This window comes from Euprymna scolopes, chromosome 1, assembly GCF_053919585.1.
Source record: "Euprymna scolopes isolate OS-2025 chromosome 1, ASM5391958v1, whole genome shotgun sequence".
NCBI lineage: Eukaryota > Metazoa > Mollusca > Cephalopoda > Sepiida > Sepiolidae > Euprymna > Euprymna scolopes.
This window is the reverse complement of record NC_136482.1, coordinates 187,304,472-187,329,176: the sequence shown is the minus strand read 5'-3', so window position 1 is coordinate 187,329,176 and position 24,705 is coordinate 187,304,472. Positions and strand designations below refer to the sequence as shown.

The 24,705-nt window shown below is 36.6% G+C and overlaps 1 protein-coding gene and 1 non-coding gene across 4 annotated transcripts in view; both read right to left on the bottom strand.

Annotated features, from left to right (window-relative positions):
- Positions 1-24,705, bottom strand: part of LOC145278247 (uncharacterized) — a 1,121,062-nt gene that overhangs the window by 313,862 nt on the left and 782,495 nt on the right. The gene's annotated exons all lie outside the window — the stretch shown is intronic.
- Trnar-acg (transfer RNA arginine (anticodon ACG)) lies at positions 13,430-13,502 on the bottom strand. The gene has a single exon. It is a non-coding gene; the product is annotated as a tRNA-Arg (tRNA).

Genomic DNA, 24,705 nt, shown 5'->3' with positions numbered 1-24,705 from the left:
GCAGTCAAAGCAACGCAAGTAATCTGAAAACAAGATGTGACAAGACTTCTCATCGATGTGAGATTGTATTTATATAAAGAAATCAATTAAATCTAATTTCTCAACCGAAAAAAATTTTACTTTAAAAAGTTATAAACCAAGAGGAGAAACGAAGCTGAAAAATTGAACCTAAAACATACAAGGGTCGTTCCAAAAGTAAAGCCTCCTATTTTTTTTAATGCAAAAAGTTAAAGAGCTACGAAAATGGGAGCGGTACCATTAAATTCAGAATTTATTTTTCTACACAATCACGACTATTCTCAAAACACTTTTGCCAAGATTTCAACGACACATTCTAACTTCCGTTCGTAACAGGTGATTGAATTCTTAGTTTCACACCGTCAATATCTGCAACAGCGAGATAAAACTTTCAGATTATAAATGCCCGAGTTCAGTCAGCACAACTATGCAATCTGAAATCCCCTCTGATCCATTTGGACAGAATAATAAAAGAAAAATAGGAGGCATTACTTTTGTAATGCCCCTGTATGTAAAGACCAGAGGTCTTTACCTCCTGGGCCACAAACCCTTTCAGTAAAGAAAGATGACGATTCGGTTCTTATGTTGTCAAAATACATTGTGCACACTCTTAATCAAGAGCTGAAAACGGATGGCATTTCTATTCAAATCAGATTGACCCCCACCCGCCCCGTTCCACTTGAAACATGATCGAATCAAAAGGTGTTAGAAATATAAACGGATGCCTAATACAATTTCATTCTTTTTCCGATAAGAAAACTGAATTATTATATTCGTATCTTCTCATGTCTGTCAGATGAAATAAAAATGTGCAAGGGCAAATGCAAACTATTTACCTTGAAAAAGAATTTAAAGATGGCTTTCAGAATTTAAGTGACAAATATTTTTACACTGCTGGCAAGAATGATTGATTCGTCGATGTATTGGCTTGTTTGGAATAGCTTTTCAGCTTTGATAGCAAAGGTTATTTAGTTTGATTGACAGCGATTGAACATGGGGTGAATTGAGCACATAACAGTGTAGCTAGTTGCTCGGCGGATAGAAAAATATGTATAAAGCTATAACTTAATTGTATTTTTGGATTGTTCGGACTATTGTTCTCATATCGGTTATTTTATCAACGTTTCGGCCGATGTAATCTCCGACGTCTTCAGGTGCACGCACACTAGACGTTATTGGTAAAGATGGTCGGAGGTTACATCGGCCGAAATGTGAGGAAAAAAAAAACAACCAATCTAAGAAAATTAGTCCAAACAATCCAAAAATATCAATCCTCATCTCAAAAAATATACAAATATAAAAAATAAAATTTAAAAAAAAACGGAATGGACTATGATTTATTAAAAAAAAAAAAAAAGAAAAAAAAAAAGACTTGGCCCTATTTGTGTTTGGAATTTCTAACGACTATCTTCGTTGGGGAAGCCCCTCAAAAAACAACAAAAAAAAACCCACAAAAACAAAACATTTTTAACCATTCACCAATAACACCAGTGAGAATGCACCTGAAGACGGTCGGAGGTTACATCGGCCGAAACGTGGTGAGACAAAGAACCAAGATAAGAATAATAGTCCGAACAATCCAAAAAATAATTCTCAATCTTCATTTAAGAAATATACAAAACATAATTTTAGTCCACAGATTAAACTGATGACCATTTGTACAACAACTTTTCTGAAAAATAAAAAGTGATGTTTTGTCTGAATCCGTACATAATTGAATCTCATCTTTATCGTCATATTTACATACTGGCACTTTGTTGGGCGCTTTTCTCTAGCCAGATCTTTATAACTATTTCTTTCATGTCCATTTTTATCAATTTCATTATTATTAACCTCCCCTGATAAATTAAACCTGCTAAATTAACTTTTCAACATATAACGCAAGAACTTTAACCCATTTCTTCATTGAAATAATATCATTGGAGTCTCCTTCTCTTATAACTATCCAAATTTAGCCTTCCTCAAGGCTCGGGTTTAACCTTTCTCAAGACTCGGATTTAACCTTCCTCAAGGTTCGGGTTTAACCTTCCTCAAGGCTGTTTAAGTCTGTCGTTAACACTCGTATTACACATCCACCATATTATTCTCATATCATTTCGCCCCATACATCCTCAACCTTCAATGGGCAGTTTTCACTTCCATGTATACACATGACTGATAAAGTCTTGCAAGGTAAAGTCAACAGTGTTCTATCAGCATATCCTTCAGCTAACATTCACGTATGTGGAGACTTCAATGTTCACAATGTGGAATGGTTGACCCACTCAAACAAGACCGATGATGAGGGGAGATTCTGTCATGATTTCTCCATTGCTTATGACCTCACTCAGATTGTTCACGAACCCACCCGTGTGCCCGACAATGACGGCCAGTATGCAAGTCTCCTAGACCTTTTTCTCACAACTTGCCTTGAACTATGTTCAGTTTCCGTTCTGTCTCCTCTTGGATCTTCCGACCACTCAGTTGTATCAACTAAGATAAAAATGAAATGTAATAAGTCCTCAGACGTACCTCTCCATCGTACAGTATATCGATACACTATGGCTGACTGGGATAGTTTCCGTACATTTATATCGGATCTTCCTCTGCATTCCATGTTTAAAAAGGATGTGTCGTTTATAGTATCAGACCTGACGGAATGGTTAATTGTAGGTATAGACAATTTCATACCCTCGAAAAAGTTCCAGCAAAAACCTAACAGCCAGCCATGGTTTTCTCCAGAATGTGCTGCTGCTATTGCGCATAGAAATCACTTTTTCCACTGCTTCAAACGTAATAGATGTATGGAAACTAAAGCCGCTTTCAGGACTGCTAGCAACCATTGTAAGAAAGTAATAAAGAACGCAAGAGAGTTGTATGCTCAGTCCGTCAAGTCCAAAGTAGCTGAGCAGCGGCTTGGTTCCCACCAGTTTTGGCAAATAGCAAACAGAATCCTGAACAGAAGCGTGTGCTCTATCCCAACTATCATCAATGGACCCGAGTTAATCTCATCAGCATCAGACAAAGCCAAACTCTTTGCCAAGAACTTTGCAGCCAATTCTACCCTTTGCGACCAAAGCCGCCAACCCCCAATATTTCCTCCTGTATCAGAAAACACACTATGTGATATACAAATATCTGTACGTGATGTTGCCAAGCTAATCAAAAACCTTGATTCCAGTAAAGCAACCGGCCCTGACGGTATTCCAATTATAGTACTCAAAAAACTTCAACAGAACTAGCGCCCATACTTACAAACTGCGTAAACGTTGTCTTAAGGAGAATTGCTTCCAATCACCCTGGAAAATCTCATCAGTATGCCCTGTATTTAAGAATTCAGGTGATCGTTCATCCCCCTCTCAGTACAGGCCAATAAGTCTCCTGTGCGTCATGAGTAAGTTGCTGGAATCTGTGTTAAATACAGAAGTAATCAACCATCTCAGCAAAAATAACCTTAGTGACACACAATATGGTTTCTGTTCTGCTAGATCTACAACAGATGTGCTTACAGTTATATCTCATAGGATTAGCAAAGCGAATCTCTCGATGGAGGCAACCTTTCTAGGGCAATTGCTCTTGACATATCTAAGGCCTTTGATGGCGTATGGCATGAAGGTTTACTTCACAAGATCTCCAACTATGGTATAGCTGGAAATGTCTTCTCAATTATTAAATCATTTCTTTCTGACAGGTTCATAAGAGTAGTAGTTGATGGGCAAAAATCAGAAGCTCACAGTATTAATGCTGGAGACCCTGAAGGGTCCATCCTGGGCCCAACTCTTTTCCTGATCTACATTAATGATCTTCCAAATCACATCCTTACATCATTTGTAGACATTTATGTTGATGACACTTCCGTCTATGGTAGCACATCTAAGTCAGTAAACGACCAAGTTCTCTCCGATTCTCTCTCCTCTGATCTTGATCACGTTGTACAATGGGGAAAGGAGTGGTTGGTTACTTTTAATGCATCTAAAACCAAGCTTCTATGTTTACATCATCAACGTTCTGATCCCCATCTGGCATCAATTAAAATGAATGGCTCTCGTCTTGGGGAGGCCTCAAGTTTTGACAGGCTTCTGGGCTTGACCTTTACTCCTGATCTTAAATGGAATACGTACATCAAATCTGTTGCCAAGGTCGCTGGAAAAATGGTCGGATCCTTCTATCGATCCAGTAGATATCTCACTGCTGATGCAATTCTCTATCTATATAAGAGCCAGGTACGTCCAAGGATGGAATACTGTTGCCACATATGGGCAGGAGCTGCTAGAAAAGACTTGTCCTGCCTTGATAGGGTTCCAAATAGACTTCGTGGCCTGGTGGGAGATGTCCTTTTCTCTTCGCTGCAACCTCTATCTCCCAGAAGAGATTTTGTGAGTTTGTTTCTGCTTTATCGTTATTTTCATGAAAAGTGTTCGACTGAGCTTCAATCTATGGTCCCCCTCTCGCCAAACTTTCACAAGAAATACTAGACTAGCTGAAAACATTATCAATAATTCTCCCCACTCTTTATCTGTGCCTAAACCTAAACATAGATTCCATGATCAAAGCTTCTTTCTTAGAACTGCACGCCTGTGGAATTGTCTTCCGTTTTCCTGCCTTCCAGCTGTCTATAATATGGTTGTCTTCAAGTCCAACGTGAACAAGTTTCTGATGAGCCGTTCCACTTAAGTTAACAAATTTACCGAACTTCCATTACTATCGATTACTATATTGTCCTTTTGACTACTGTACACTCTTTAACCCTTATCCTTGAGTGGCCTATCGGCTTTGATAACTGGTGACGCTTATGTAAAAAAAAAAAAAAAAAAAAAAAAGTGGTGACACTGCTGGTTAGTAAAATAATATACCATATTGAATGTTGAAATATCTTTTAAACATGCAATATGACATGAATGTCGATCATGGTGTACAAATATTCTCAGTGTTGCCATAACACGTCATCTATTCATAGGTTGGCCTGATTTGCTTAAGAATAACCCTGAACTAATCCACCCAGTCGTAAATAAACGAATATAACGGCATAAAAAAAAGTGGTAATTGATTCAAACACGCCTTGTACGTATTAGGTCAGTATCTGGGTAGATTCCAGATTGCAATTATTCATTGCTTACATTTAGTATGCTGCCATCTAAAATTATGTATTCTTTCAATCGTATACATCGTAATTCAGGTGATAAAGGGTTAAAATGATATTTTCATTACTAAACGTGCAGAGTGGATGGACGTATCTTCAGCTGATCATTTGGAAAATAAAACATCTATAAATGATTTCAACAAAAAAAAAAAGATTTATTAAAAACCATTTTGTGTGGAACAAATTTTCAAATAACACTTTGCGGAAATCCAATAAATTTTATCAAATATTTATTTTATAGTTGAATGTAAAAGAAAGTTAAGTTTTGTTTTTCCGTGTTTTTTTGTAAAACAAATCTCTGAAAAATAAATATTGTTTAACTAATCCAAGTGAATTATAGATGTGTATAAAACTGGATTTTTGGTCCCCCAACAAAAGGGGGTGAGTAGGCCTGTAAATTCACCCTTATTTGTCTGTCTGTCCGTACTTTTCTCAATAACAAGGTCTTGGAATTTTTGGAAATTTTGCACAAACATTAAACATAATGAGTAAAAAAAAGTAACAGAACGGATTTTCCAAGAAAATCCTGGTTGCCCCCCTGGGGGTAGCTTTCGGGTTAAAATGGCTAAAATTGACACTTTTGTGCTTATTAAAAAAATTTTTTTTAAATGATGCCTTGGATTTTTATAATATTTTCTGAAAAGTTGTAATTAACTGATTTCTATATAATTTTGTTTGTCTATACTTCATGATAACTCTTGGGTGTGCCCCAGGGGCTCTTCTAGGACTAATAAAAACTCAATTTTTGGGACTATTTTACCATATTTGTCCAAAATTTTCTGTGTATGTCGATTTAGCAGTTTTGCATAGTGCTGAACTCAAATTTAAATATGTTAAGACCTCGGGGATTTGGGGGGGGGGCTGAATGGGAGTGGGGGGGCAATGCTGGACTTAGTCATTTCTATTTTTTTTTTTTTTTGCATGCTGCAGAACTCAAATTTAGATATGCTGAGGCCTAAAACTGCACTGTTTGTTCATTTTCACCAAGATTTGACGTCCCCTGGGGACTTTTAGGGACAAATGGGGGGGGGGATGCTGAACTTAGTCATTTTTTATCCCTTGTTCACTGTGCACTCACGGGGGGACCATGCATGCTCCACTTGTTTAAAAAGAACCCCACTATTAATAGAAACATGAGCCAAAAAAATAAAAATAAAAATTTACCCTAAAAGTCATGAAGGCACTTGACATTTATGTGAATCTTGTCTGGGCATGTGCTGGGTTTAAATCCGGTTTATATATGATTACGGTTCAGGTATACACAGATCGATGAAACACGCATTTCTCACAGTATAAAATGCATAATAAACGCTAACATGGAATGCATCGTGGAATAATGAACAGTTATTTATGTTTATTTGAAGGCAAAACAATATCTTTATACAAGTAATCAATGATATCAATGGATTAATTTCTTTGAAGTAATAATACGTTTTTTCTTGTTTTTTTTTTTAAACAACTCACATTCAATTTCTTTTCTGTGAGGGGGTAGGTGCAAAACTTAATTGCACTAAGGTGTGCGTGCAATAAACCGTGAGAAGACGAATTGAATGACAAGTTATTTAATTTCTATGCCAATAGTAGTAGTAGTAGTAGTAGTATCCTTCTTGTAAAGAAGGAAGTACAGTGGTATTTTTTTTTTTATCGTTAGACGTAAAGGTCGATTGTTTGTGACAGAGATTATCAAAAAACGAAATGGAAAATCCAGTTATTACAAACTAAAATTTCGATATTTATAAGAAAAATAATTAGATTCAACAATAGGCGTAACAATACGAAAACAATGTCAGGTCTCCCCCCACTCTCCCCTGTCCTTCATTTATTTCTTACTCAGAAAAATGTTTGCCTAAATGCCTTTACATATACATGATTAAGTAAATCAAAAAGAATGTAAATGAAAATGTATTCACGTATTCAAATTGTAAATAACACACACACACACACACACACATATATATACATACACACACACATATATATATAGGTGTGTGTGTGTGTATAAATTAACGTGTGTGTGTGTGTGTGCGTGTGTGCGCGCGCACGCGCATATAATTTTCTGATCAGTTTTTCACGCTGGGGATGGAGCATCCTTCCAGATGCCAAACATTCACCCGCTAACTAAGATATTCCAACCGAGAGATCTTTTAAAGATTCTAACACTAACTTCTAAGGTGCTTTTTTTCTCCTTGTCCCATATCACTGGGCCATGTTTTATGGCTCCGTTTTCTAGGTATATGGGTGTAAGGACTTTATAGTCATAGTGGATGGTGTATGACTTATACCAGAAAGAACAGTTGGAAATATGTTCCCAGGGGTTGTTATATATAAGTGTGTATTGAAATATTAATAAAGTTACCAATAATGAGTATATCACGCAACGCACATACGTGTGTGTGTGTGTGTGTGTGTGTGTGTGTGTGTGTGTGGCATCAAACATATCAAATCGTAAATGAAGTTTATAGACGCACACTCAAAAAAGATACATGGATAGAAGCTACAAAATATACTTTTATGGAAATCGCTTGAGACAAGGCATGAAGCCGCTTGATGTAAGGAGCTTACTAGAACAAAAACTGATTATTGCAAAGACAGGTGTCTATTGATCTTAGTCTTGAAAAGACCAAGACTTTAGATAGACGGAAAACAGGGAGCAGAAAGAGAGTTCCACAATATTGCAGTCCTCGGAAAGAAGCTACTGGAATAAGAAGTTGTATTACGATAAGGTATAAAAGCAAATTGAAGGAGGCCTCGATACCAAACGAGCTGAAACAAAGGAAGCAGGGAAATGATCAGACAATTCTGAGGGAGACATGCAATAATAGTATTTGTAGAAAAGACTGAGATGAGCAACATCACGTCTGTGAGTGAGAGATCGTAGTGAAGAAGTGTGGAGTTAATCAAATTACATATACGTTTCGGCAATTTATCAAGAGCCTTCAAATGGGACAGATTCGCCAACCGAAATGTTTTAACAGTATTCCATATACGGTCTGATAGTACATATGTAGAGATGGCGATCAGTCTCAGGTGTGAGAAAGAGTTTGGAATGATAGAGAGAACTGATTTTGCCAGAAGCAGAAAGAGCAATGGATTTTTAACCCTTATCCCTGAGTGGCTTCCGGGCCTTGATAAGTGGTGATCACTGTAAAAAAAAAAAAAAAAAAAAAAAAAAAAAAATTAATATATTATATATATATATATATATATATATATATATATAGTCTCTAGTGTGAGAAAACCGATTTTACTTATATGCTGTTTGCTTCCTTTCAGTCTACAAAGCAATGGATGTAAGGTCCAGTGCTTCCCACTTTTACTGAAAACCTCTTGTGTCTTTATTTTCTTTTATGTTTGTTTGAAGGGAGGGGGGGGGTTGTTGTGGAGTCTATCATTTTAAGCATAATTGTTTTGGCCATTCACCATTTTTTCGTAATTATAGTGAAACTAACGTTACGTTTTCAGTCCTCAACTAAAAAAATATACATTGTGTATTTCCGTCACTTGTGCAGTGCATATATTACAAAGGAAAACCAAAGTTTAATGACCCAAAAGAGCTAATTTTAGTAACTCTTGTTAACTTTTATATAAGCTATATTTATTGCTGTTATATATACAAGTTATGAAAATATATTTATGGCAATTAAGCTACGCAAAGGCTTCTACGCCTAATTCCCATGAGTAATCGTCAAGCTAAAATGCTACAAGTTGTCAAATATATTTTCATCTTAATACCTAACTCTAATGTATTGAGAACTGTTGAAGTAAATATTGAAAAGCAATACATAAAATATATCTCCTTATAACATTTTAACTACAGAAAATTAGATTTCAGTGACCATGTCTTTATTCATTCTTTAATTCGATTTTTTTATTTATCCATGCTCTGGAGTTAGAAATTGATAATGTATTGAGCTTGAACCTTGAGAGTCTGCCTACAAACAATATATATGTACACACACATTTTTATGCCAGTGTTGTATGTGGGAGGATGGTGTTACATCCCTTAAAAAAAAAAAAAAAAAAAAAAAAAAACAGCCCTAAAGATATCTTTAGAAAGTACTAGTGGTGGGACGATTAATCGGAATCGAAAATCGGAACATTTGGGGATATCGGAATCGGTAAAACTGATTCCTATCTTCCAATGCCAAAACGATTTTTTTGTCTTTTATTTGATTTTGTTTAAAGTAAAATCTATTGCTGATAATAATGATAAAATAATAAATATTTATTGATTTTAAAATACCAGTGAAGCTAAAATCGATGGATTGTCCTCCACAAGTATATTTGGACGTTTCGGAAAACATCTGCACATTTAACATGTGTTTTTTTACGAAAATCGGGGAAAAGAACTCTATAGTTAAATAATTAGAGATTTATAAAGAATCGGAATCGGAAATTGTATCGGAATCGTACAATCACTAGGATTGGTTGGTTGTTTTTGTTTTACGGCATATCAACCCTTTAAAGGTTATTTAATGGGGAATCCAGTGATTTTGAAGAAAAAGTTTTTAATAGAATATTTTTTTTTTTTTTTTTCAAATCAGTTTCTATTTAACCCATAGTTGGGACCCTAACAGGTACTACCACTCCGGGTCAGAGTGGACCTGGGAGCAATGGCAATTAAGGGGTGGATCCACACTCCACAAAGCCCGCAAGCTGGGGCCCCACCATCGGATATAGTTTAAGGTCAGATCCAGGACCACAATCACTAAGAAGTATTACAGTATAGAAAGCTAAAACTATTTACGATACAATAGAATAATCGAACTGTTCTCAAGCATGTAATATCTCCAAAGTATACATATGGACGGATGTATAAGTTTGTTTCTCGGCTAATTTTTTTCCTCCCCACATTTGGATATAGCAATATAAAAACATTAAAAATTGACATAAAAAAACATTAAAAATATCTTCATACAAAGCATATAAATATATTGGTATGCTTTTTATATTTAAGGTGGTCCTTCGTTCTATCTCAAAAATATTTTTTGAATAAAAACGGATTCAATAACACGTTTATTAAAATTGGAACATTTTTTTAAACTTTGTATAACTCTTTATTCTTCAAATGTGTTTTTGATAACATTTTTGTGCCTTTACAAATATGTCGGCTTTACATAAACATTGAATTACCAATACAAACGGCAGACAGTTATTAAAAACATCAACATCAAAAGTTCACGTTTTTTTTTATATTTGTTTTGATATTTATTTTGAGTTTTTCGTTTGCTTTTGAATGTGGACGACAATTTGATATTTATTAAACTGCATATGTTTATTCTGTTCGGTTGAATTATTAAACCATTTGAGATTCGAGTGATTTTTATCTAATACAAATTTTATTTTTTTGTTTCGACTACTGTCATCATCTTAGTCTTTTATTTTTTTTCACAACGTTTCGGCCGATATAACCTCTAACCTTCTGTAAATGTATCTGGACAATGGCTCTTATTAGTGAAGGACAGAAAGAATGTTTGCATTCTCCTTTTTTTTTTTCAACAAACCAAAGTCAAGAAATGTTGCAATATTTTTGACGTAATAAAAAGGGTATATATTTAAATGCTGCCCACATCAGCATTATGTGGCACACGGCCGGAAAGTGGGAACCCTGCAGGCTCCCCTTAAGAAGGGGCACTCCTACAATTTTAAAAATTGTCTGAGTAACCCCGTCGGCATTCCCCGGTCGGGGCGCCTCAGGCAGCAAGCAATAAACTTGCCCCACTGGAAAGCCCGGTGGCAAGGCCTGGGAGGGTGGACCTCCTAGGTATTACCCAGGCAGTGTACCTCAGTCCAGGTGCTGGGCCGGTTCCCGGCCCCTCACCTGTTGGGCTGAGTGTCAAGTGACGAATCTTTGACGTGTACTACCCTTTCTCCCTGCAGCCGAAGCCGCTAGGAGACACATCCCATCATACAAGGTTGTATAATGGAGTATGACGTATAATGGGGTATTTATTTAAATGCTGCCCACATCAGCATTATTTGGCACAAGGCCTGGAAAGTAGGGTACCCGCAGGCTCCCCTAAAGGAGGGGCACTCCTGCAATTGAAAAATTGCCTGAGCAACCCCATCGACATTCCCCGGTCGGGGCGCCTCAGGCAACAAGCAATAAACTTGCCCCACCGGAAAGCCCGGTGGCATGGCCTGGGAGGGTGGACCTCCTAGGTATTACCCAGGCGGTGTACCTCAGTCCAACAGGTGCTGAGCCGGTTCCCGGCCCCTCACCTGTTGGGCTGAGTGTCAAGTGACGAATCCTTGGCTGGTACTACCCTGTCTCCATGCAGCCGAGGCCGCTAGGAGACATCCCATCATAAGAGACTATAATGGGGTATGATTAAAGAAAATTGGAAGGTTCTATTTCTAGACACTGGTGATAGGAACTGACCAATCAAATGGAGCCATGCTCTGCTATCAACCAATCAGAAACCGGAATCACTCAATAAAAAATACTGAATATTTTAGAATTTGCGCACAACTTTTCGTGTCCACATGAAAAGGAATTTTGCTCTTTGCAAAAATTTTTACAGTTAAAGACTTATACAGATTGGTTACCCACCGAAAACTATTTTTCATCTAAGGACTTGTACAAATTAGCAACCCATCAGAAACTTTTCTAAAATTCAACATGGCTTTCAATCTAAAACGAAACGTAAAATTAACAACCAAAATGAGAACAATAGTACGAAGATTCTGAAACCTGCATATCGACATCTAAAAAAATCGGAAACAAATTTTGTTATTGAATGCAAGTTAACTAATTTTGTATTCAATATTTGGACATTTTATACAAACGATGTAATTTATGTAATTTACATTATTCAGACTACTGTTCTAATCCTGCATGTTATTTTTGTAACGTTTCAACCAATGTAGTCGCCGACCTTAAGTGCATCTTGTCAAACTTGAGAATCTTTGTCAAACTAGGGAACTTGCACAAAATTTCGGACAGAAGTTTTCCGTGTGTCGTTTAACAAGATCAGAAGTTACATCGGCCAAAAACATCGTAAAATAGCAGTCAACAAGAGAACAGTAGTCTGAATAATCCAAATAATACGCACTATCAATCCTCATCTAAAAAGTTCAGAAACAAACGATGTTACACATAGCACAGATAAAGTTATGAACAGTACATAGGGCCCAAGCAAAGCCGGGCGAAACTGCTAGTCTATACTATTAATAAAATTCTGAATGTTTATCTGCGTATATATATATATATATATATATATATATATATATATATATACCAATAAAACTTTTGAATCATCCGAATGGTCAGTGTATTTCAATGCTTGTATTTAGAACTTGGAAGCGGGAATCTTACATTAAATGTCATTTAACTAAACATCTAAGTTAATCGCAAGTATTTTTGCATTCTTGAATCAATTTTGTACATAATATTGTGAAACGGAAGAATCACTAACGAAGACACGGGCGTGGATTAGAATAAGGTAGTTGTATTGAGTACAAAACAGAATATAGAGAACAACAGTCGTAGTGTTACGTATCTGCCGTGTCCGGCTGTTCAAAATGCGTTTGACCAGTCTATAATTGTTAACACCTAATTTTATTGCCGGTACAAAATATATACACATGACACAGTTGATTTATAAAAAGAAAATGTTTTTATTTCACACCGCCAAATCAGATTTTTATTATAAATTACTAACCTGGGTGCCCGGCGTTGCTCGGGTGTTTAGATGTGTGTGTTAAGCAAAATAAATTTAAAAAAAAAAGTAGTAGTTGGCAGGCAGGCCTGAACCAGTACTGCGAAGGAAGAAAACGCGTGAAAAAAAAAAACCTGACGACTTTGCTGTTGCACCCATTGCCAAACAGGAAGAGACGAATGTATAAATTAAGGCTAGTCAAAAAAAAAAAAAAAAAAAAAAAAAAAAGCGACCCCCTCCCTGTAGAAAAGTGCCCAGTTGAGGATAAAGAAATTAATGTTTTAGCCAATTTTTCGAGCTTCAAAACGATACCGATCTCATGAAAATCCGTCGCCTCTGTAGAAAGTTTTAGGCAGACTTACATACATACATACATACATTTAAACAGACAGGTGAGATTTATATTACAGACAAGTGGCTGCGCCGCGTCGGCACACAGAACACTGAGTCAAACACAAAATCGAGTAGACTCAACATGGTCTTACCATCAACGCTAACCCTGTGGAAAATTCCCATATGCACCAAACAAAATCACTGAAAAAAAAAAAAAAAAAAAAAAAAAAAAAAAAAACCCTAACTAAGGGTAAGGATAATGAGTAAACGTTGAATAAAATGATGGTTAAAATTATTACGAACTTGCCAGGATTCGAACCTGGAATCTTCTGATCCGTAGTCAGACGCGTTATCCATTACACCATAAGTCCTGTCCGTACGCCGAAAGATGTTACCGAGACTCTATAGAGACAGTGCTAAATTCCGTTGACATAGGCAGGTAAGGTTTTCGACAATTGCACAAAATAACGCAAAAACCATAATTTTGAGCTTTTTGTGTGACTGCGTTGTTCGTTACGACCCATATATAGATAAGGACAATCTAGGGACTCACAACTTTCAGGGAAAAAAACAATTTTTTAATTCGATGCATCCGTTCAAAAGTTTTATAGGTGTATACATATATGTATATACACAGAAAAATAAACATTCAGAATTTTATTAATAGTATAGACTAGCAGTTTCACCCGGCTTTGCTCGGTCCCTATGTACTGTTCATACTTTTACGTGCCTATGTATATATTAAAAAGTGTGAATATGTACGGTAATGCTTTTCTATATAATAAGCTTCCTTAACTACCATAGAGAAAAGTTGGTAGAGACAGCAGATGTCTTTTTTTTTAAACTTTAACCCCAATTATGACTTCTTAACATTTCTTGTTTTGCGCTCAAATCAAATTATAAAGTAAGAGCCATGTCCAAGTAATCTTTATCTAAAAGTTCAAGTGTTTAAACAAAAATTGTCGGAGGAGTTGGGTAGAGTTCTCAAAGGTCAAATCGTTGAACTTTGACCCCTTAAATGCCAAATTTCTGGCTGAAAACCAATCAAAAAGATTTTCCCAAATCTCAGTACCCCTTATGTCAAATCTCAAGTCTCTAGACCGAAAATTGACAGAGTTATTTGGCAAGAGAGTGTACAGACATTTTCACTTTTATAGATATATAGATTACGACAAGTAACAAAATTGTAGAGGTCTCCCTGATGCCAGAGAGCCTTCTATTCTAGTAATTTCTTTCCATGAACTGCTTAATTTAGGAATTCCCTCTCTATTTTCTGCTTCTCCAACTGTACTAACTAATGTAAAGAAACATCTCGCAGCTCAACCCCCTACTTAGAGTGCTCTTATAAACATGGTCCATAGTTCATAGTAGCCGCTTGCATTGTAGTCGTAATGTGCATTGTTTGACGTGAATGGGAGTATCAAAAGTAAAAAGTTCAATTCTTTAAACCTCCATAATCATATTCCAGTGACCTGCTAATATGAGAACACAGGCTACAAGCTTTGCATCAGTTTCCGTCTAGATGTGTCGCCATATATTTAGTTTAATCTAACCCCGTGACATGTTAATCTATATATCTATAAACCTGAACGTGTCTGTGTGTCTGTTGCTGTCAATTTTACGTCTACAGACTGGAAATTTGATATACAGGGTACTGAGATTTGGGAAAATCTTTGTGGTCGGTTTTCGGCCAGAAATTTGGCTGTATAGGGGTCAAAGTTCAACGATTTGATCTTTGAGAACTCTACCAAACTCCTACGACAATTTTGGGTCTAAACACTTGAACTTTTAGATATAGCTTCCTTGGACATGGATCTAACTTAACTCAATTTGAGCCCAAAACAATAAATGTTAAGGGGGGTCATAATAGGGGTCAAAGTTTAAAAAAAAAATTGACCTCTGCGGTCTCTACCAAATTACTCAGACAATTTCTGGTCTAAACATTTGAAATTTTACATAAAGTGTATTCCGAGATAGGGCAAGCTTTTTAATCGGTTTGGGTCGAAAAGTTTTAGCTACCAATATATAAATGTATGTATGTATGTATGTTTGCATGTCTGCCTAAAACTTTCGACAGAGATGACGGATTTTACCAAGATCAGTATCGTTTTGAACTTCGACCTTTCAGACGGCAAATATAAAAAAAATGGCTAAAAACATTAATATCTTCACCTTCAACTGGGCACTTTTCTACAGAGGGGGGGTCGCTTTTTCGCCGATATTTTTGAAAGTCATCTTTCCTTTCGATTGTCTAGCCTTAATTTAAACATAAGTCACTTCCGATTTGGCGGTGGTCGTAACAGCGAAGACATCAGGTTTCCCCCCCCCGTTCTTTTCCTCCTTCGCGGTACGGGTTCGAGCCTGCCTTCCTACTATCACTTTTTTTTTTTTGCTCAACAGACACATCCAAAAACCCGGGCAACGCCGGGCTGAAATGCTAGTTTAAGATAAACAAAAACTGCAAGCTTTACATGAGTTTCCTGTCTCTAGATGTGTGGCCATGTATCTAATTTAATCTAACTCTGTGTTAAAATCGAAATGACCATTCTCATAGACAGCCAGTTAAGGTTAGACAAACAAGTTCTCGCAGCACCAAGAAAAATGGTTTTAAAAACGCCAGTAACTCGCATTTCACCTCATTCTCCTATCTGTTAGAAGTATTTCTGGCACAAGAAGGACAGGAGTTGGATTTAGTTATCAGATGTTCTTTGATATGATGAGCATTAGTTCGTCTCTATCAATCCTAAATGCTTGTATCTTGTAGGCCAGACATCAATTCAGTCAATAAGTTTAGAAGAAAACAGACAAAAACAAAATTAAATTAAAAAAAATGTAGAACATGAAACACGGTATAAACTTTCTTTCGTTTCTTTACAGGAAACAATTCTCAATAGCAACTTTTCATTTCTGTCAACACCACCACCACCACCACCCTTCGCGCTCGCTCCACCCCCGCCTCTTGTTTCATCTATAACGCTGAACTTATTATTCAAAGGCGGATCTTTCAAATGCGGAAAAGATAAAGGGAATGCAAAATACTTGAAGAAAGATTTTCTTTGATCAGAGAAAAGGTGTTTCTCCGAGAAGTGGGCCAAGTGAAGCATGAAGGTCACTTGTAACGTTAGTTGGGAGTGGGAATTAGGGGGGGACAGGGGGTGTAGGCATTGGAAGGAGAGAGGGAGATATCTCTTTCAGCTGTCAAGCAAAGGTTGCGGCAAAAATAAGAATCGATAAAAAAAAAACGCTGTGAAAATGAGCTTTCAAACAAAAGCGTGACAGACGAAGACAAGTGCCAGTTAGAACTTAAGCCTGACAGACCATCGAACATGCTACTTCAAATTTAAGCATAACAGACCAAAACAAGATGTTATTTTTTAACTCTAGCGTGACAAATCAACGGAAGTAATGTTTTAAACTTCAGGGTGACAGACCAATGAAAGGACGACTTCAAATTTTAGCATGACAGAAACAAAGTAAATGTTATTTCGAATTTTGGCATTACAGACCATCGAACACACTAGTTCAAATTTAAGCGTGACAGATGAATGAAAGTGGTGTTCCAAACTTAAGGGTGATTGGCCAATGAAAGCACTACTTGAAATTTGAACTAGACAGGCCAAATGCTGTATCAAGCTTATGTGTTACAGACTAACAAACTGGCTACTTTAAATTTAAGCATGACAGTTCACAGAAAATATATAAAACGTAGGCGTGATAGAATACAGAATTTTTTCTTTTAATTTAGACAGAAAATAAACCTTGACAGACTAAAAAACGGCAAGGAAAACATTAGTTCACACAAAAACTTAATAGGCCCATGAAAAATGTATTTCGAACATGATGGACTAATAATGACACAGACTATCGAAAATGACGCTTAAAATATAAAATCTCACCTGTCTGTTTAAATGTATGTATGTTTGTCGAAAACTTTCGAGAGAGGCGACAGATTTTCATGAGATTGGTAACGTTTTGAAGCTCGACCCTTCGGACGACAAATATCGAAAAATTGGCTAAAACATTAATTCTTTCACATTCATCTGGCCACTTTTCTACAAAGAGGGGTCGCTTTTTTTGCCGATATTTTGAAAAGTCTTTCGATTGACTAGCCTTAATTTAAAGCTTCGCCACTTCCGGTTTGGCGATGGGCGCAGCGGCAAAACGTCAATGTTTTGTTCACGTTCTTTTCCTCCTTTTCGCTACAGGTTCGAGCCTGCCTGCCTAACACCACTTTTTTGGTGGGGGGGGGGGGTCAACACACACTTCCAAACACCCGGGCAACGCTGGGCACCCAGGCTAGTTTTCAAAATGAGCATAATGTAAAATATTAGTTCAAACAAAAGCTTGACAGATCAAAAATTCTATATCAAAATAAGGCCGACAGATCTGGTTCGAGAGATTCTCAAATAGATCTAAAATTTCAAACTGAAGCATAACAGACCAAGCCTCTAACATGGATGCAAGGTCGCATGTGGAGGGGGAAACACAATGGAAGATTTTCTCTAGCAATTGACAAGCGACCAAGATTTTTTTGTATTTTTTTCTTCTTGTTACAAGTTTCACTTCAATCAAGACGAGTACATATGACAAGTCGTCGTGGTTGTGCCATCAAAAAGAGAGAAGATGACTAATGATTTTTTTTTCTCTGAAAAATCAAGAAATTGAGAGCGAGGGGTGAGATACAAGATAGAAAAGAAAGAAAACCAAAGTCAGAAATGTTGGAAAAAATTTCCAAATCATTTCGGTTAGCAATTTTTTCGAATCAGGAATTAGTATTTTCTAAGTACATTCGTCTCCAGACTATTATTCCCATCAACGTGGATATTTATATTCATACAACATTCCGACCGATGTATCCTTGTCTCTTCTTCAGGTGTATTGACCATTTGTCTAGGGTTGGGTTTTCTCAATCAAAAGTCCACCCATATGTTAGTTTATTTATTCAACAGTCTCAGTAGATGCAATTAAGATGTGACTTCCAAAAAAAGTGGATCTTAGCTTTATATTCATCAGCTGCGTAAATTTCGTTTTCCTTATTTTATCCTTTAGTCCTCACATTCCATGAGCGATGTTTCTGACAAAGAGGGAAGAATTGCTGTTTTCTAGGTCAGAATCTATTCCATCTAACACTTATCATTGGCAAGTTTTTTGAGGTTGAAGTAGCATTTTTTAGCTCCTTACATTAAGTAGTTTCATGCCTTGTCTGGAGCGATTTCCATGAAAGTCGATGAAAGAATAGTACTTGTAGCCAGCTTAAATGAAAAGCAAATACAGACCTAACTTTTAATGAAGTTGAAGCCTATTAACATCTTTTTTTTTATTTAAACCTGAAGAATTGGTATATTGATCAAATCTGAAAACTTACAAGTCATTAAAAACTGCAGATGATGGACTTGACTCAAGAATACTAAATGTTTGGAATAAATTCGTGTAGAATAAATCATTTTAATCTCGCGCACAAACTTTTGTTTTAACCTAGTATTAAGATGTGTTGATAAAAAAAATACTTAAATTTTTGACAACCAATTTGTTTTTTTCATAATTTTAAATCTTTTTGACCCCCCCCCCAAACTCAAATTTGAGACCAATATTCAGACTGATTATCACAATCGACACACTAATTTTGTCGGGTCAGTGGAAGAGAGATCCTTCTAAACTGAGGAAGGAATTTTTGTCCCAGTTCAGAGTGCCCTTTTTGGAGAGCTAGATTTCACCGCATTTAAAACCAACTTTCTGTCTAATTCTACCCTCTTGGTGTAACAGTTGTTACATGTCAACACCCGGGACCCACACGTTGTATGTAAACAGTCACAATGAAAAAAGAGGAAAAAATTCTACTCACTCCCCATCCCCAGTAAAAACAACATTTGTTTACAGGTACTTCCAGAATAAAGTCTTGTTTTTTTTTTTTTGTTTCAAATGTTTTCTCATACTCCAATGATCTTAAGATTCTGCTGTGTTACACGAGTGATACTCTGTCTTTGTTTAGGATACATTTTTTCCTATCACTCTTGTATCACATGTGTAACATGTGTATTTCTGTCCTCCTCGGATCACGCTTTTGTTTTTTTTTTTATAATCTTCATTTCTTTCTCCCTTGCAGTGACGTCACTTCGAACACGGCTCAGCCATTTGCATACAGCTGCTGCTGCATCTGCACTGTTAAAGCGAGGAGACGAATAGGGACACGTCAAATTTCACAAGAATTTGGACTAGTTTTCAAAATATGGCTTCTCAAAAAATATAAGCATAAGACATATAGACAGACCTTTGGGCTAGGAGTAAAGAGTAGTATCTGTTCTCATACATTTCATCTTTTATTTTGTGGTTGATTGAGAAATTCTTCTAAACTGAAGCAATTCAAATTTTTGTCTCAATCTAGAGCGCCAGTTTTCTTTTGAGGATGTGAATTTTCGAGCTTATATGTAACTCTACTCTCGTGAGGAAGCAAGTAAATAGCAAAATAGCAACATACAGACAGACCAACAAAAGAAAGCATGTATCATTATTCTTCATCCAACTACTGGTCTCATCTTGAGTGTGATTTTCACAACGTTTCGGTCAATATAACCTCCGACCTTCTTCAGGTGTATCTTGTCGAACTCCAGAGTGTTTCTGACGAACTCGGGAATTTGGACGGAATTTCGAGCGGAGCCCTTTATTTACTTCACGGGGGTAGCATGCTCTTGTTCTGTCAGTCATGGCTGAATAGAGGTCCTAAGTAATTCACAAATGTCTATTTCGGTCGCCCACACTGAGGATTGAACCTTCAGAAGAAGGTCACTTTTACAATAGATTTTTCCCAGTGTAAAAGAAAAAACAAAAAACATTAATATATACAAGTAATAAGTATAGAGATAGATACACATTAATATATAGCAATAATTAGTAATAAAATGGTGATATTTACAACTAGAAATAAAACTTCGGTTTAAGGCTCCTAAAATTCGTACTAGAATTGTCCGTAAGGACCCGTGGCGCAGTGGTTAGAGTACTGGGAAAAATCTATTGTAAAAGTGATATTCTCTTGAAGGTTTAAGGTTCAATCCTCAGTGGGCGACCGAAATATACATTTGCGAATTACTTAGAGCCTCTATCCAGTTATGGCTGACAGAACAAGAGCATGCTACCCCCCGTGAAGTAAATAAAGGGTTCCGCTCGAAATTCCATCCAAATTCCAGAGTTCGACAAGATACGGAGGTTATATCGACCGAAACGTTGTGAAAATCACACTCAAGATGAGAACAGTAGTCCGATGAAGAATAATAATACATATAACCAATCCTCATCTCAAAAAGTAGGAAATGTCAAAAGAAAGCGTCTCGTGGCAAAATCACAATGCAACTAGAAAAACAAAATCCAATGTTTTAGTTTAATTTTTTTTTTTTTTTTTCTTGAAGACGTTAAATTTTACCCAACACATTTTGTAAGTTCAGGAAATTGTTTTTCAAACCTCATTATTCACAGGTCAAAAAACACGAGTTTATTTCTTCGCACTTAAAGTCTTCTTTCAATGAAAAAAAAATTTTTTTTTTAATTTTTTGGAAAAGTCATTGTTATACAGAAAAATATGTTTACAAACTTCGTTTTCTGTCAACTCCACAAATATTCAAATTAGAAAAAATTCAGGTCGTTTTCCATTTAATTTCTTAAAACACTGTTTAACTTTTGACATTAACAAAAAATAGAAAACATTTTATTTTTACTAAAGAGTCACCACTTATCAAGGCCCGGAGGCCACTCGTGGATAAGGGTTAATGAGTGTACGATAGTCAAAGTGACAACATAAGTCCTGAACTATTAACTAAACTTCAACCTCTGTTCCATCGCCGAAACGTGGCATTCTTGTGCTTGTTTTACAAGTATTTCAATGGCAAGTGCTCTGATGAACTATAAGCACTAGTACCCTCTCGACGACAATACCCTCGACAATAAACCAGACAAGCAGCAAAATCCCACTTCTACATCCCTAGATTTCGTAAAGCCTTTTGTTCAAATAGCTTTTTTCCTCAGACTGCTGCACTTTGGAATTCCCTCCCAGGCACGGCTTCCTGACTGCGCTGACATGCAGAAATTCAAGTGTAATGTAAACATATCACTAAATAGCATCTCTGCAAATCTGGTCTCAAATAGTAGCTCCACTGACTACTGTACACACATTAACACTTATCAAAGCCCAGAGGCCACTCAAGGATAAGTGGTTACTCCTTTGTATAAAAAAGGAGGGTAGCGTGTCAACGTGTATGCAAATTGGCAAGTGTGCTTGGGCTTGCGTCTAAAGAAAAAAATGGGCATCACATGGTTGAGGAAAAGCAAATTCAGCGCCAACAGAGACGGACGTGTAAAGTGAAGGTGACAATGGGCTGACTGTGGCCAGCGTGCAGGCGGAAGAAAAAGAAACGCATACAAGATGAAATAGCATCGAGAAACTTAAGCTGGCGTCGAGACGGGGAGAAGGAAAAACGAAAATAAACAACTTGTGTTAAAGAAAAGCAGAGTCGGATTTGTTTTTGTTTGTTGTTTCTTACTGACGGTTCTGGACGGCGTGGGGGCCTGAGAGAAGTTTGAATTGCGATAAACACGGTTCGAGCGTAACGGCTACATAACACTCAGAGTTCCCAAACTGGGGTCTCATCCTTAGCAGATGCACTTTAAAGTCTAAACGATAACAGGGATGAGGTAGGTAGAGTTTCATTAGTGCTTGATCGTATATATAATAAATTCCATAGACAAATAATGTCGCAGCCCACAAGAGCCATAACAGTCAACGAATTGGAAGTCCAAAACTCGAGTTTAGTCCTCATTTGGGCTCATCAGTTAGACACATCCAAACTCAGGATTGGAAACCCGAGCCTCTTGCCTGCGAGGCAAGCACTGTCAACTGAGCAAACTCCTCGCACACAAGAAATTCAATTAACTAACACAAATCAAGCAAACCGCGCAAAAATCTGAAATATGAAATGGACGTACTTCATCTCGACAAGGGACGCGTTCATCCAACCAGCTAATAACCGCAAGCCGATGTCTCACAAGTAGGAGTTTCAACTCGAAAGGATGATGCCATCCAGCAATGCTAACTTAGTGAGCAATTAATGATAGTATTTTCAGGATGTGAGATTATATATAATAAATTCCACAGCCAAACAACATCGCAGCCAACAAGAGCCATCAATATATATATACTAGCAGTTCAGCCTGGCTTTGCTCGGGCCCTATGCACTTTTCATAATTTTATGTGTATATAAAAAAAGTCTGCATATGTACCGTAATGCCTTTCTTTATAATAGGCTTCCTAAACTACCATAAAGAAAAGTTGGTAGAGACAGCAGAGATCAAATTTTTTTTTAACTTTGACCCAATTTTGACCCCTTAACATTTGTTTTGAGCTCAAATCAAATTAAAAAGTCTGATCCATGTCCAAGTAACCTATATCTAAAATTTCAAGTGTTTAAACCCAAAATTGGCGAAGAAGTTTGGTAGAGTTTTCAAATATCAAATGATTCAACTTTGATCCCTTAACAGCAAAATTTCTGGACGAAACCAGATTAAAAATATTTTCCCAAATCTCAATACCCCGTATTGAGAAATTTCGAGTCTGTAGACTAAAAATTGACAGAGTTATTTGGTAGAGAAATATACAGACACACACACAGACATTTTCATATATATATATATATATATATATATATATAAGTAGGCAGAGGAAGAAAAGTTGAAAAAAAAAAAAAAGGTTGGAAAAGATATAATTCAGGTGGATGGATGTGAGGGATGAACACCTTGTCCAAGGTAGTTTAAAAATTATATATCTGTAAAAGTAAGGATGTGTATTTATTAAAGAGAGAGAACACTTCTCAAACTATAGACTCCAGTTTTTGCTCTACAGACTTGAAATTTGGTATATAGGGTATTCAGACGTGTGTAAAACTTCAATCCATTTTCACCCATAAAAGAGGGCAGCTAAAAGGTCAAAAGAGTCACTCGCCAGACTTTTATCTGTCAACTGTTTCACGACTGTGCATGCACGAACATTCATGTGACAGCTTTCTTTCTGTTAAGAAGCCGCGCATGCGTGGTCCCCTCTGGTGCTGCATATGAGATGACGCCACAAAAATATTGAAGAAAGGTATGGGGTAAAAAGCATAATTTTTTGCAATTTGGGGGCGTTTGTAACCCCCTTTTGAGCTCCCGGGAATGCCAAATCCAAGTGGAAATGGACAAACGGCGCAGTTTCACGCCTTAAGACATGTATATTTCAATTCAGCACCATGGAAAACAACTATATAGACATATATATTAAGTTCTTGAGTAATATGAAGAAAGAGCTCCAAAAAACCAGGGTTTTTTTTTTTAGCCCGAAATGTCCCAGAGTGATGCGAACCAGAATTTTGCCAGGGTCCCCCATACTGAATTTATATTATGAACAATGGGCTCCCCATTTTGGCCAAGTTCCAGAAAAATCTAATGGATGGATCAAACGCTATGGCGCAAAAAGTGTCATTTTTTACCATTTTGGGGTATTTTTGACCTCTTGAGCCCTTCGGGGACACCGAATCCCAGTGTAAATGGATAACAGTGCAGTTTCACGCCTTAAGACATGCATATTCGAGTTGCCAACTGTGAAAAACTACTATATAGTCAGACATATAAAGTTTTTGTTAAGAAATATGAAAAAGAGACACAAAAAGGGACGTTTTTAATACTGAAAGTTCCTGGGGACGCAAACCAGAATTTTGTCAGGGTCACCCATACTAGATTTATATTAAGAACACTGGGCTCCACATTTTGGCCAAGTTTCAGAAAAATCTGATGGCTTGATCAAAAATTATGGGGAAAACGTGTCATTTTTGCCTATTTGGAAGCATTTTTGACCTTTTTTGAGCCCCTGAGAATGCAACAGGAATTTCCACAAAAACATTTTTTACTGTGCACATCTATTTAATGAAATAGAATTTGTGGCTAAATTTCAGGAAAAACTAATGAACGGTTATCTGGCAACAGTCCGGAATAACGGACACCACTGAAAACATACGCCCCTCTCTGGTAAATTGGACGACTAATAAGTAGGTTTGAAAACACTTTTTAAAGATTGTGTCAAGCTGGACCAATGGTTATCGTATCGTATTTTACTCACTGTCTTTAAGTTTTGGTTTCGATTTCAGATTGAGTATTTTTTTTTTTTTTTACTTACAGTGAACTGTTTAAAAAAAAAAAACAGTATTCGTGAGCATATGTTTCAGTTTCTTTCCCTTTTTTTTATGGAATTGAATGTTACGTTTAATACCGGGAAACGCCGAGTACATCTTCTGGCAATTATATATATATATATATATATGCAATAATTACTCAAACCGTGTCTAAGACATCAGTACAGCTTAGTAATAATATAAGAATATATTTATGTTAGGAGTATTCATTCAAATTTCCAACTGCTTACCTATAAAAATAATCATAGATGTAAATACATTCATTTTTCGTGATTATTTTCCTCTATAATGAAATATAAACATTTCTGTATAGCTTACTTACCATAAGCTTATGTATGCGTGTGTGCGTACGTACATGCAAACGTATGCA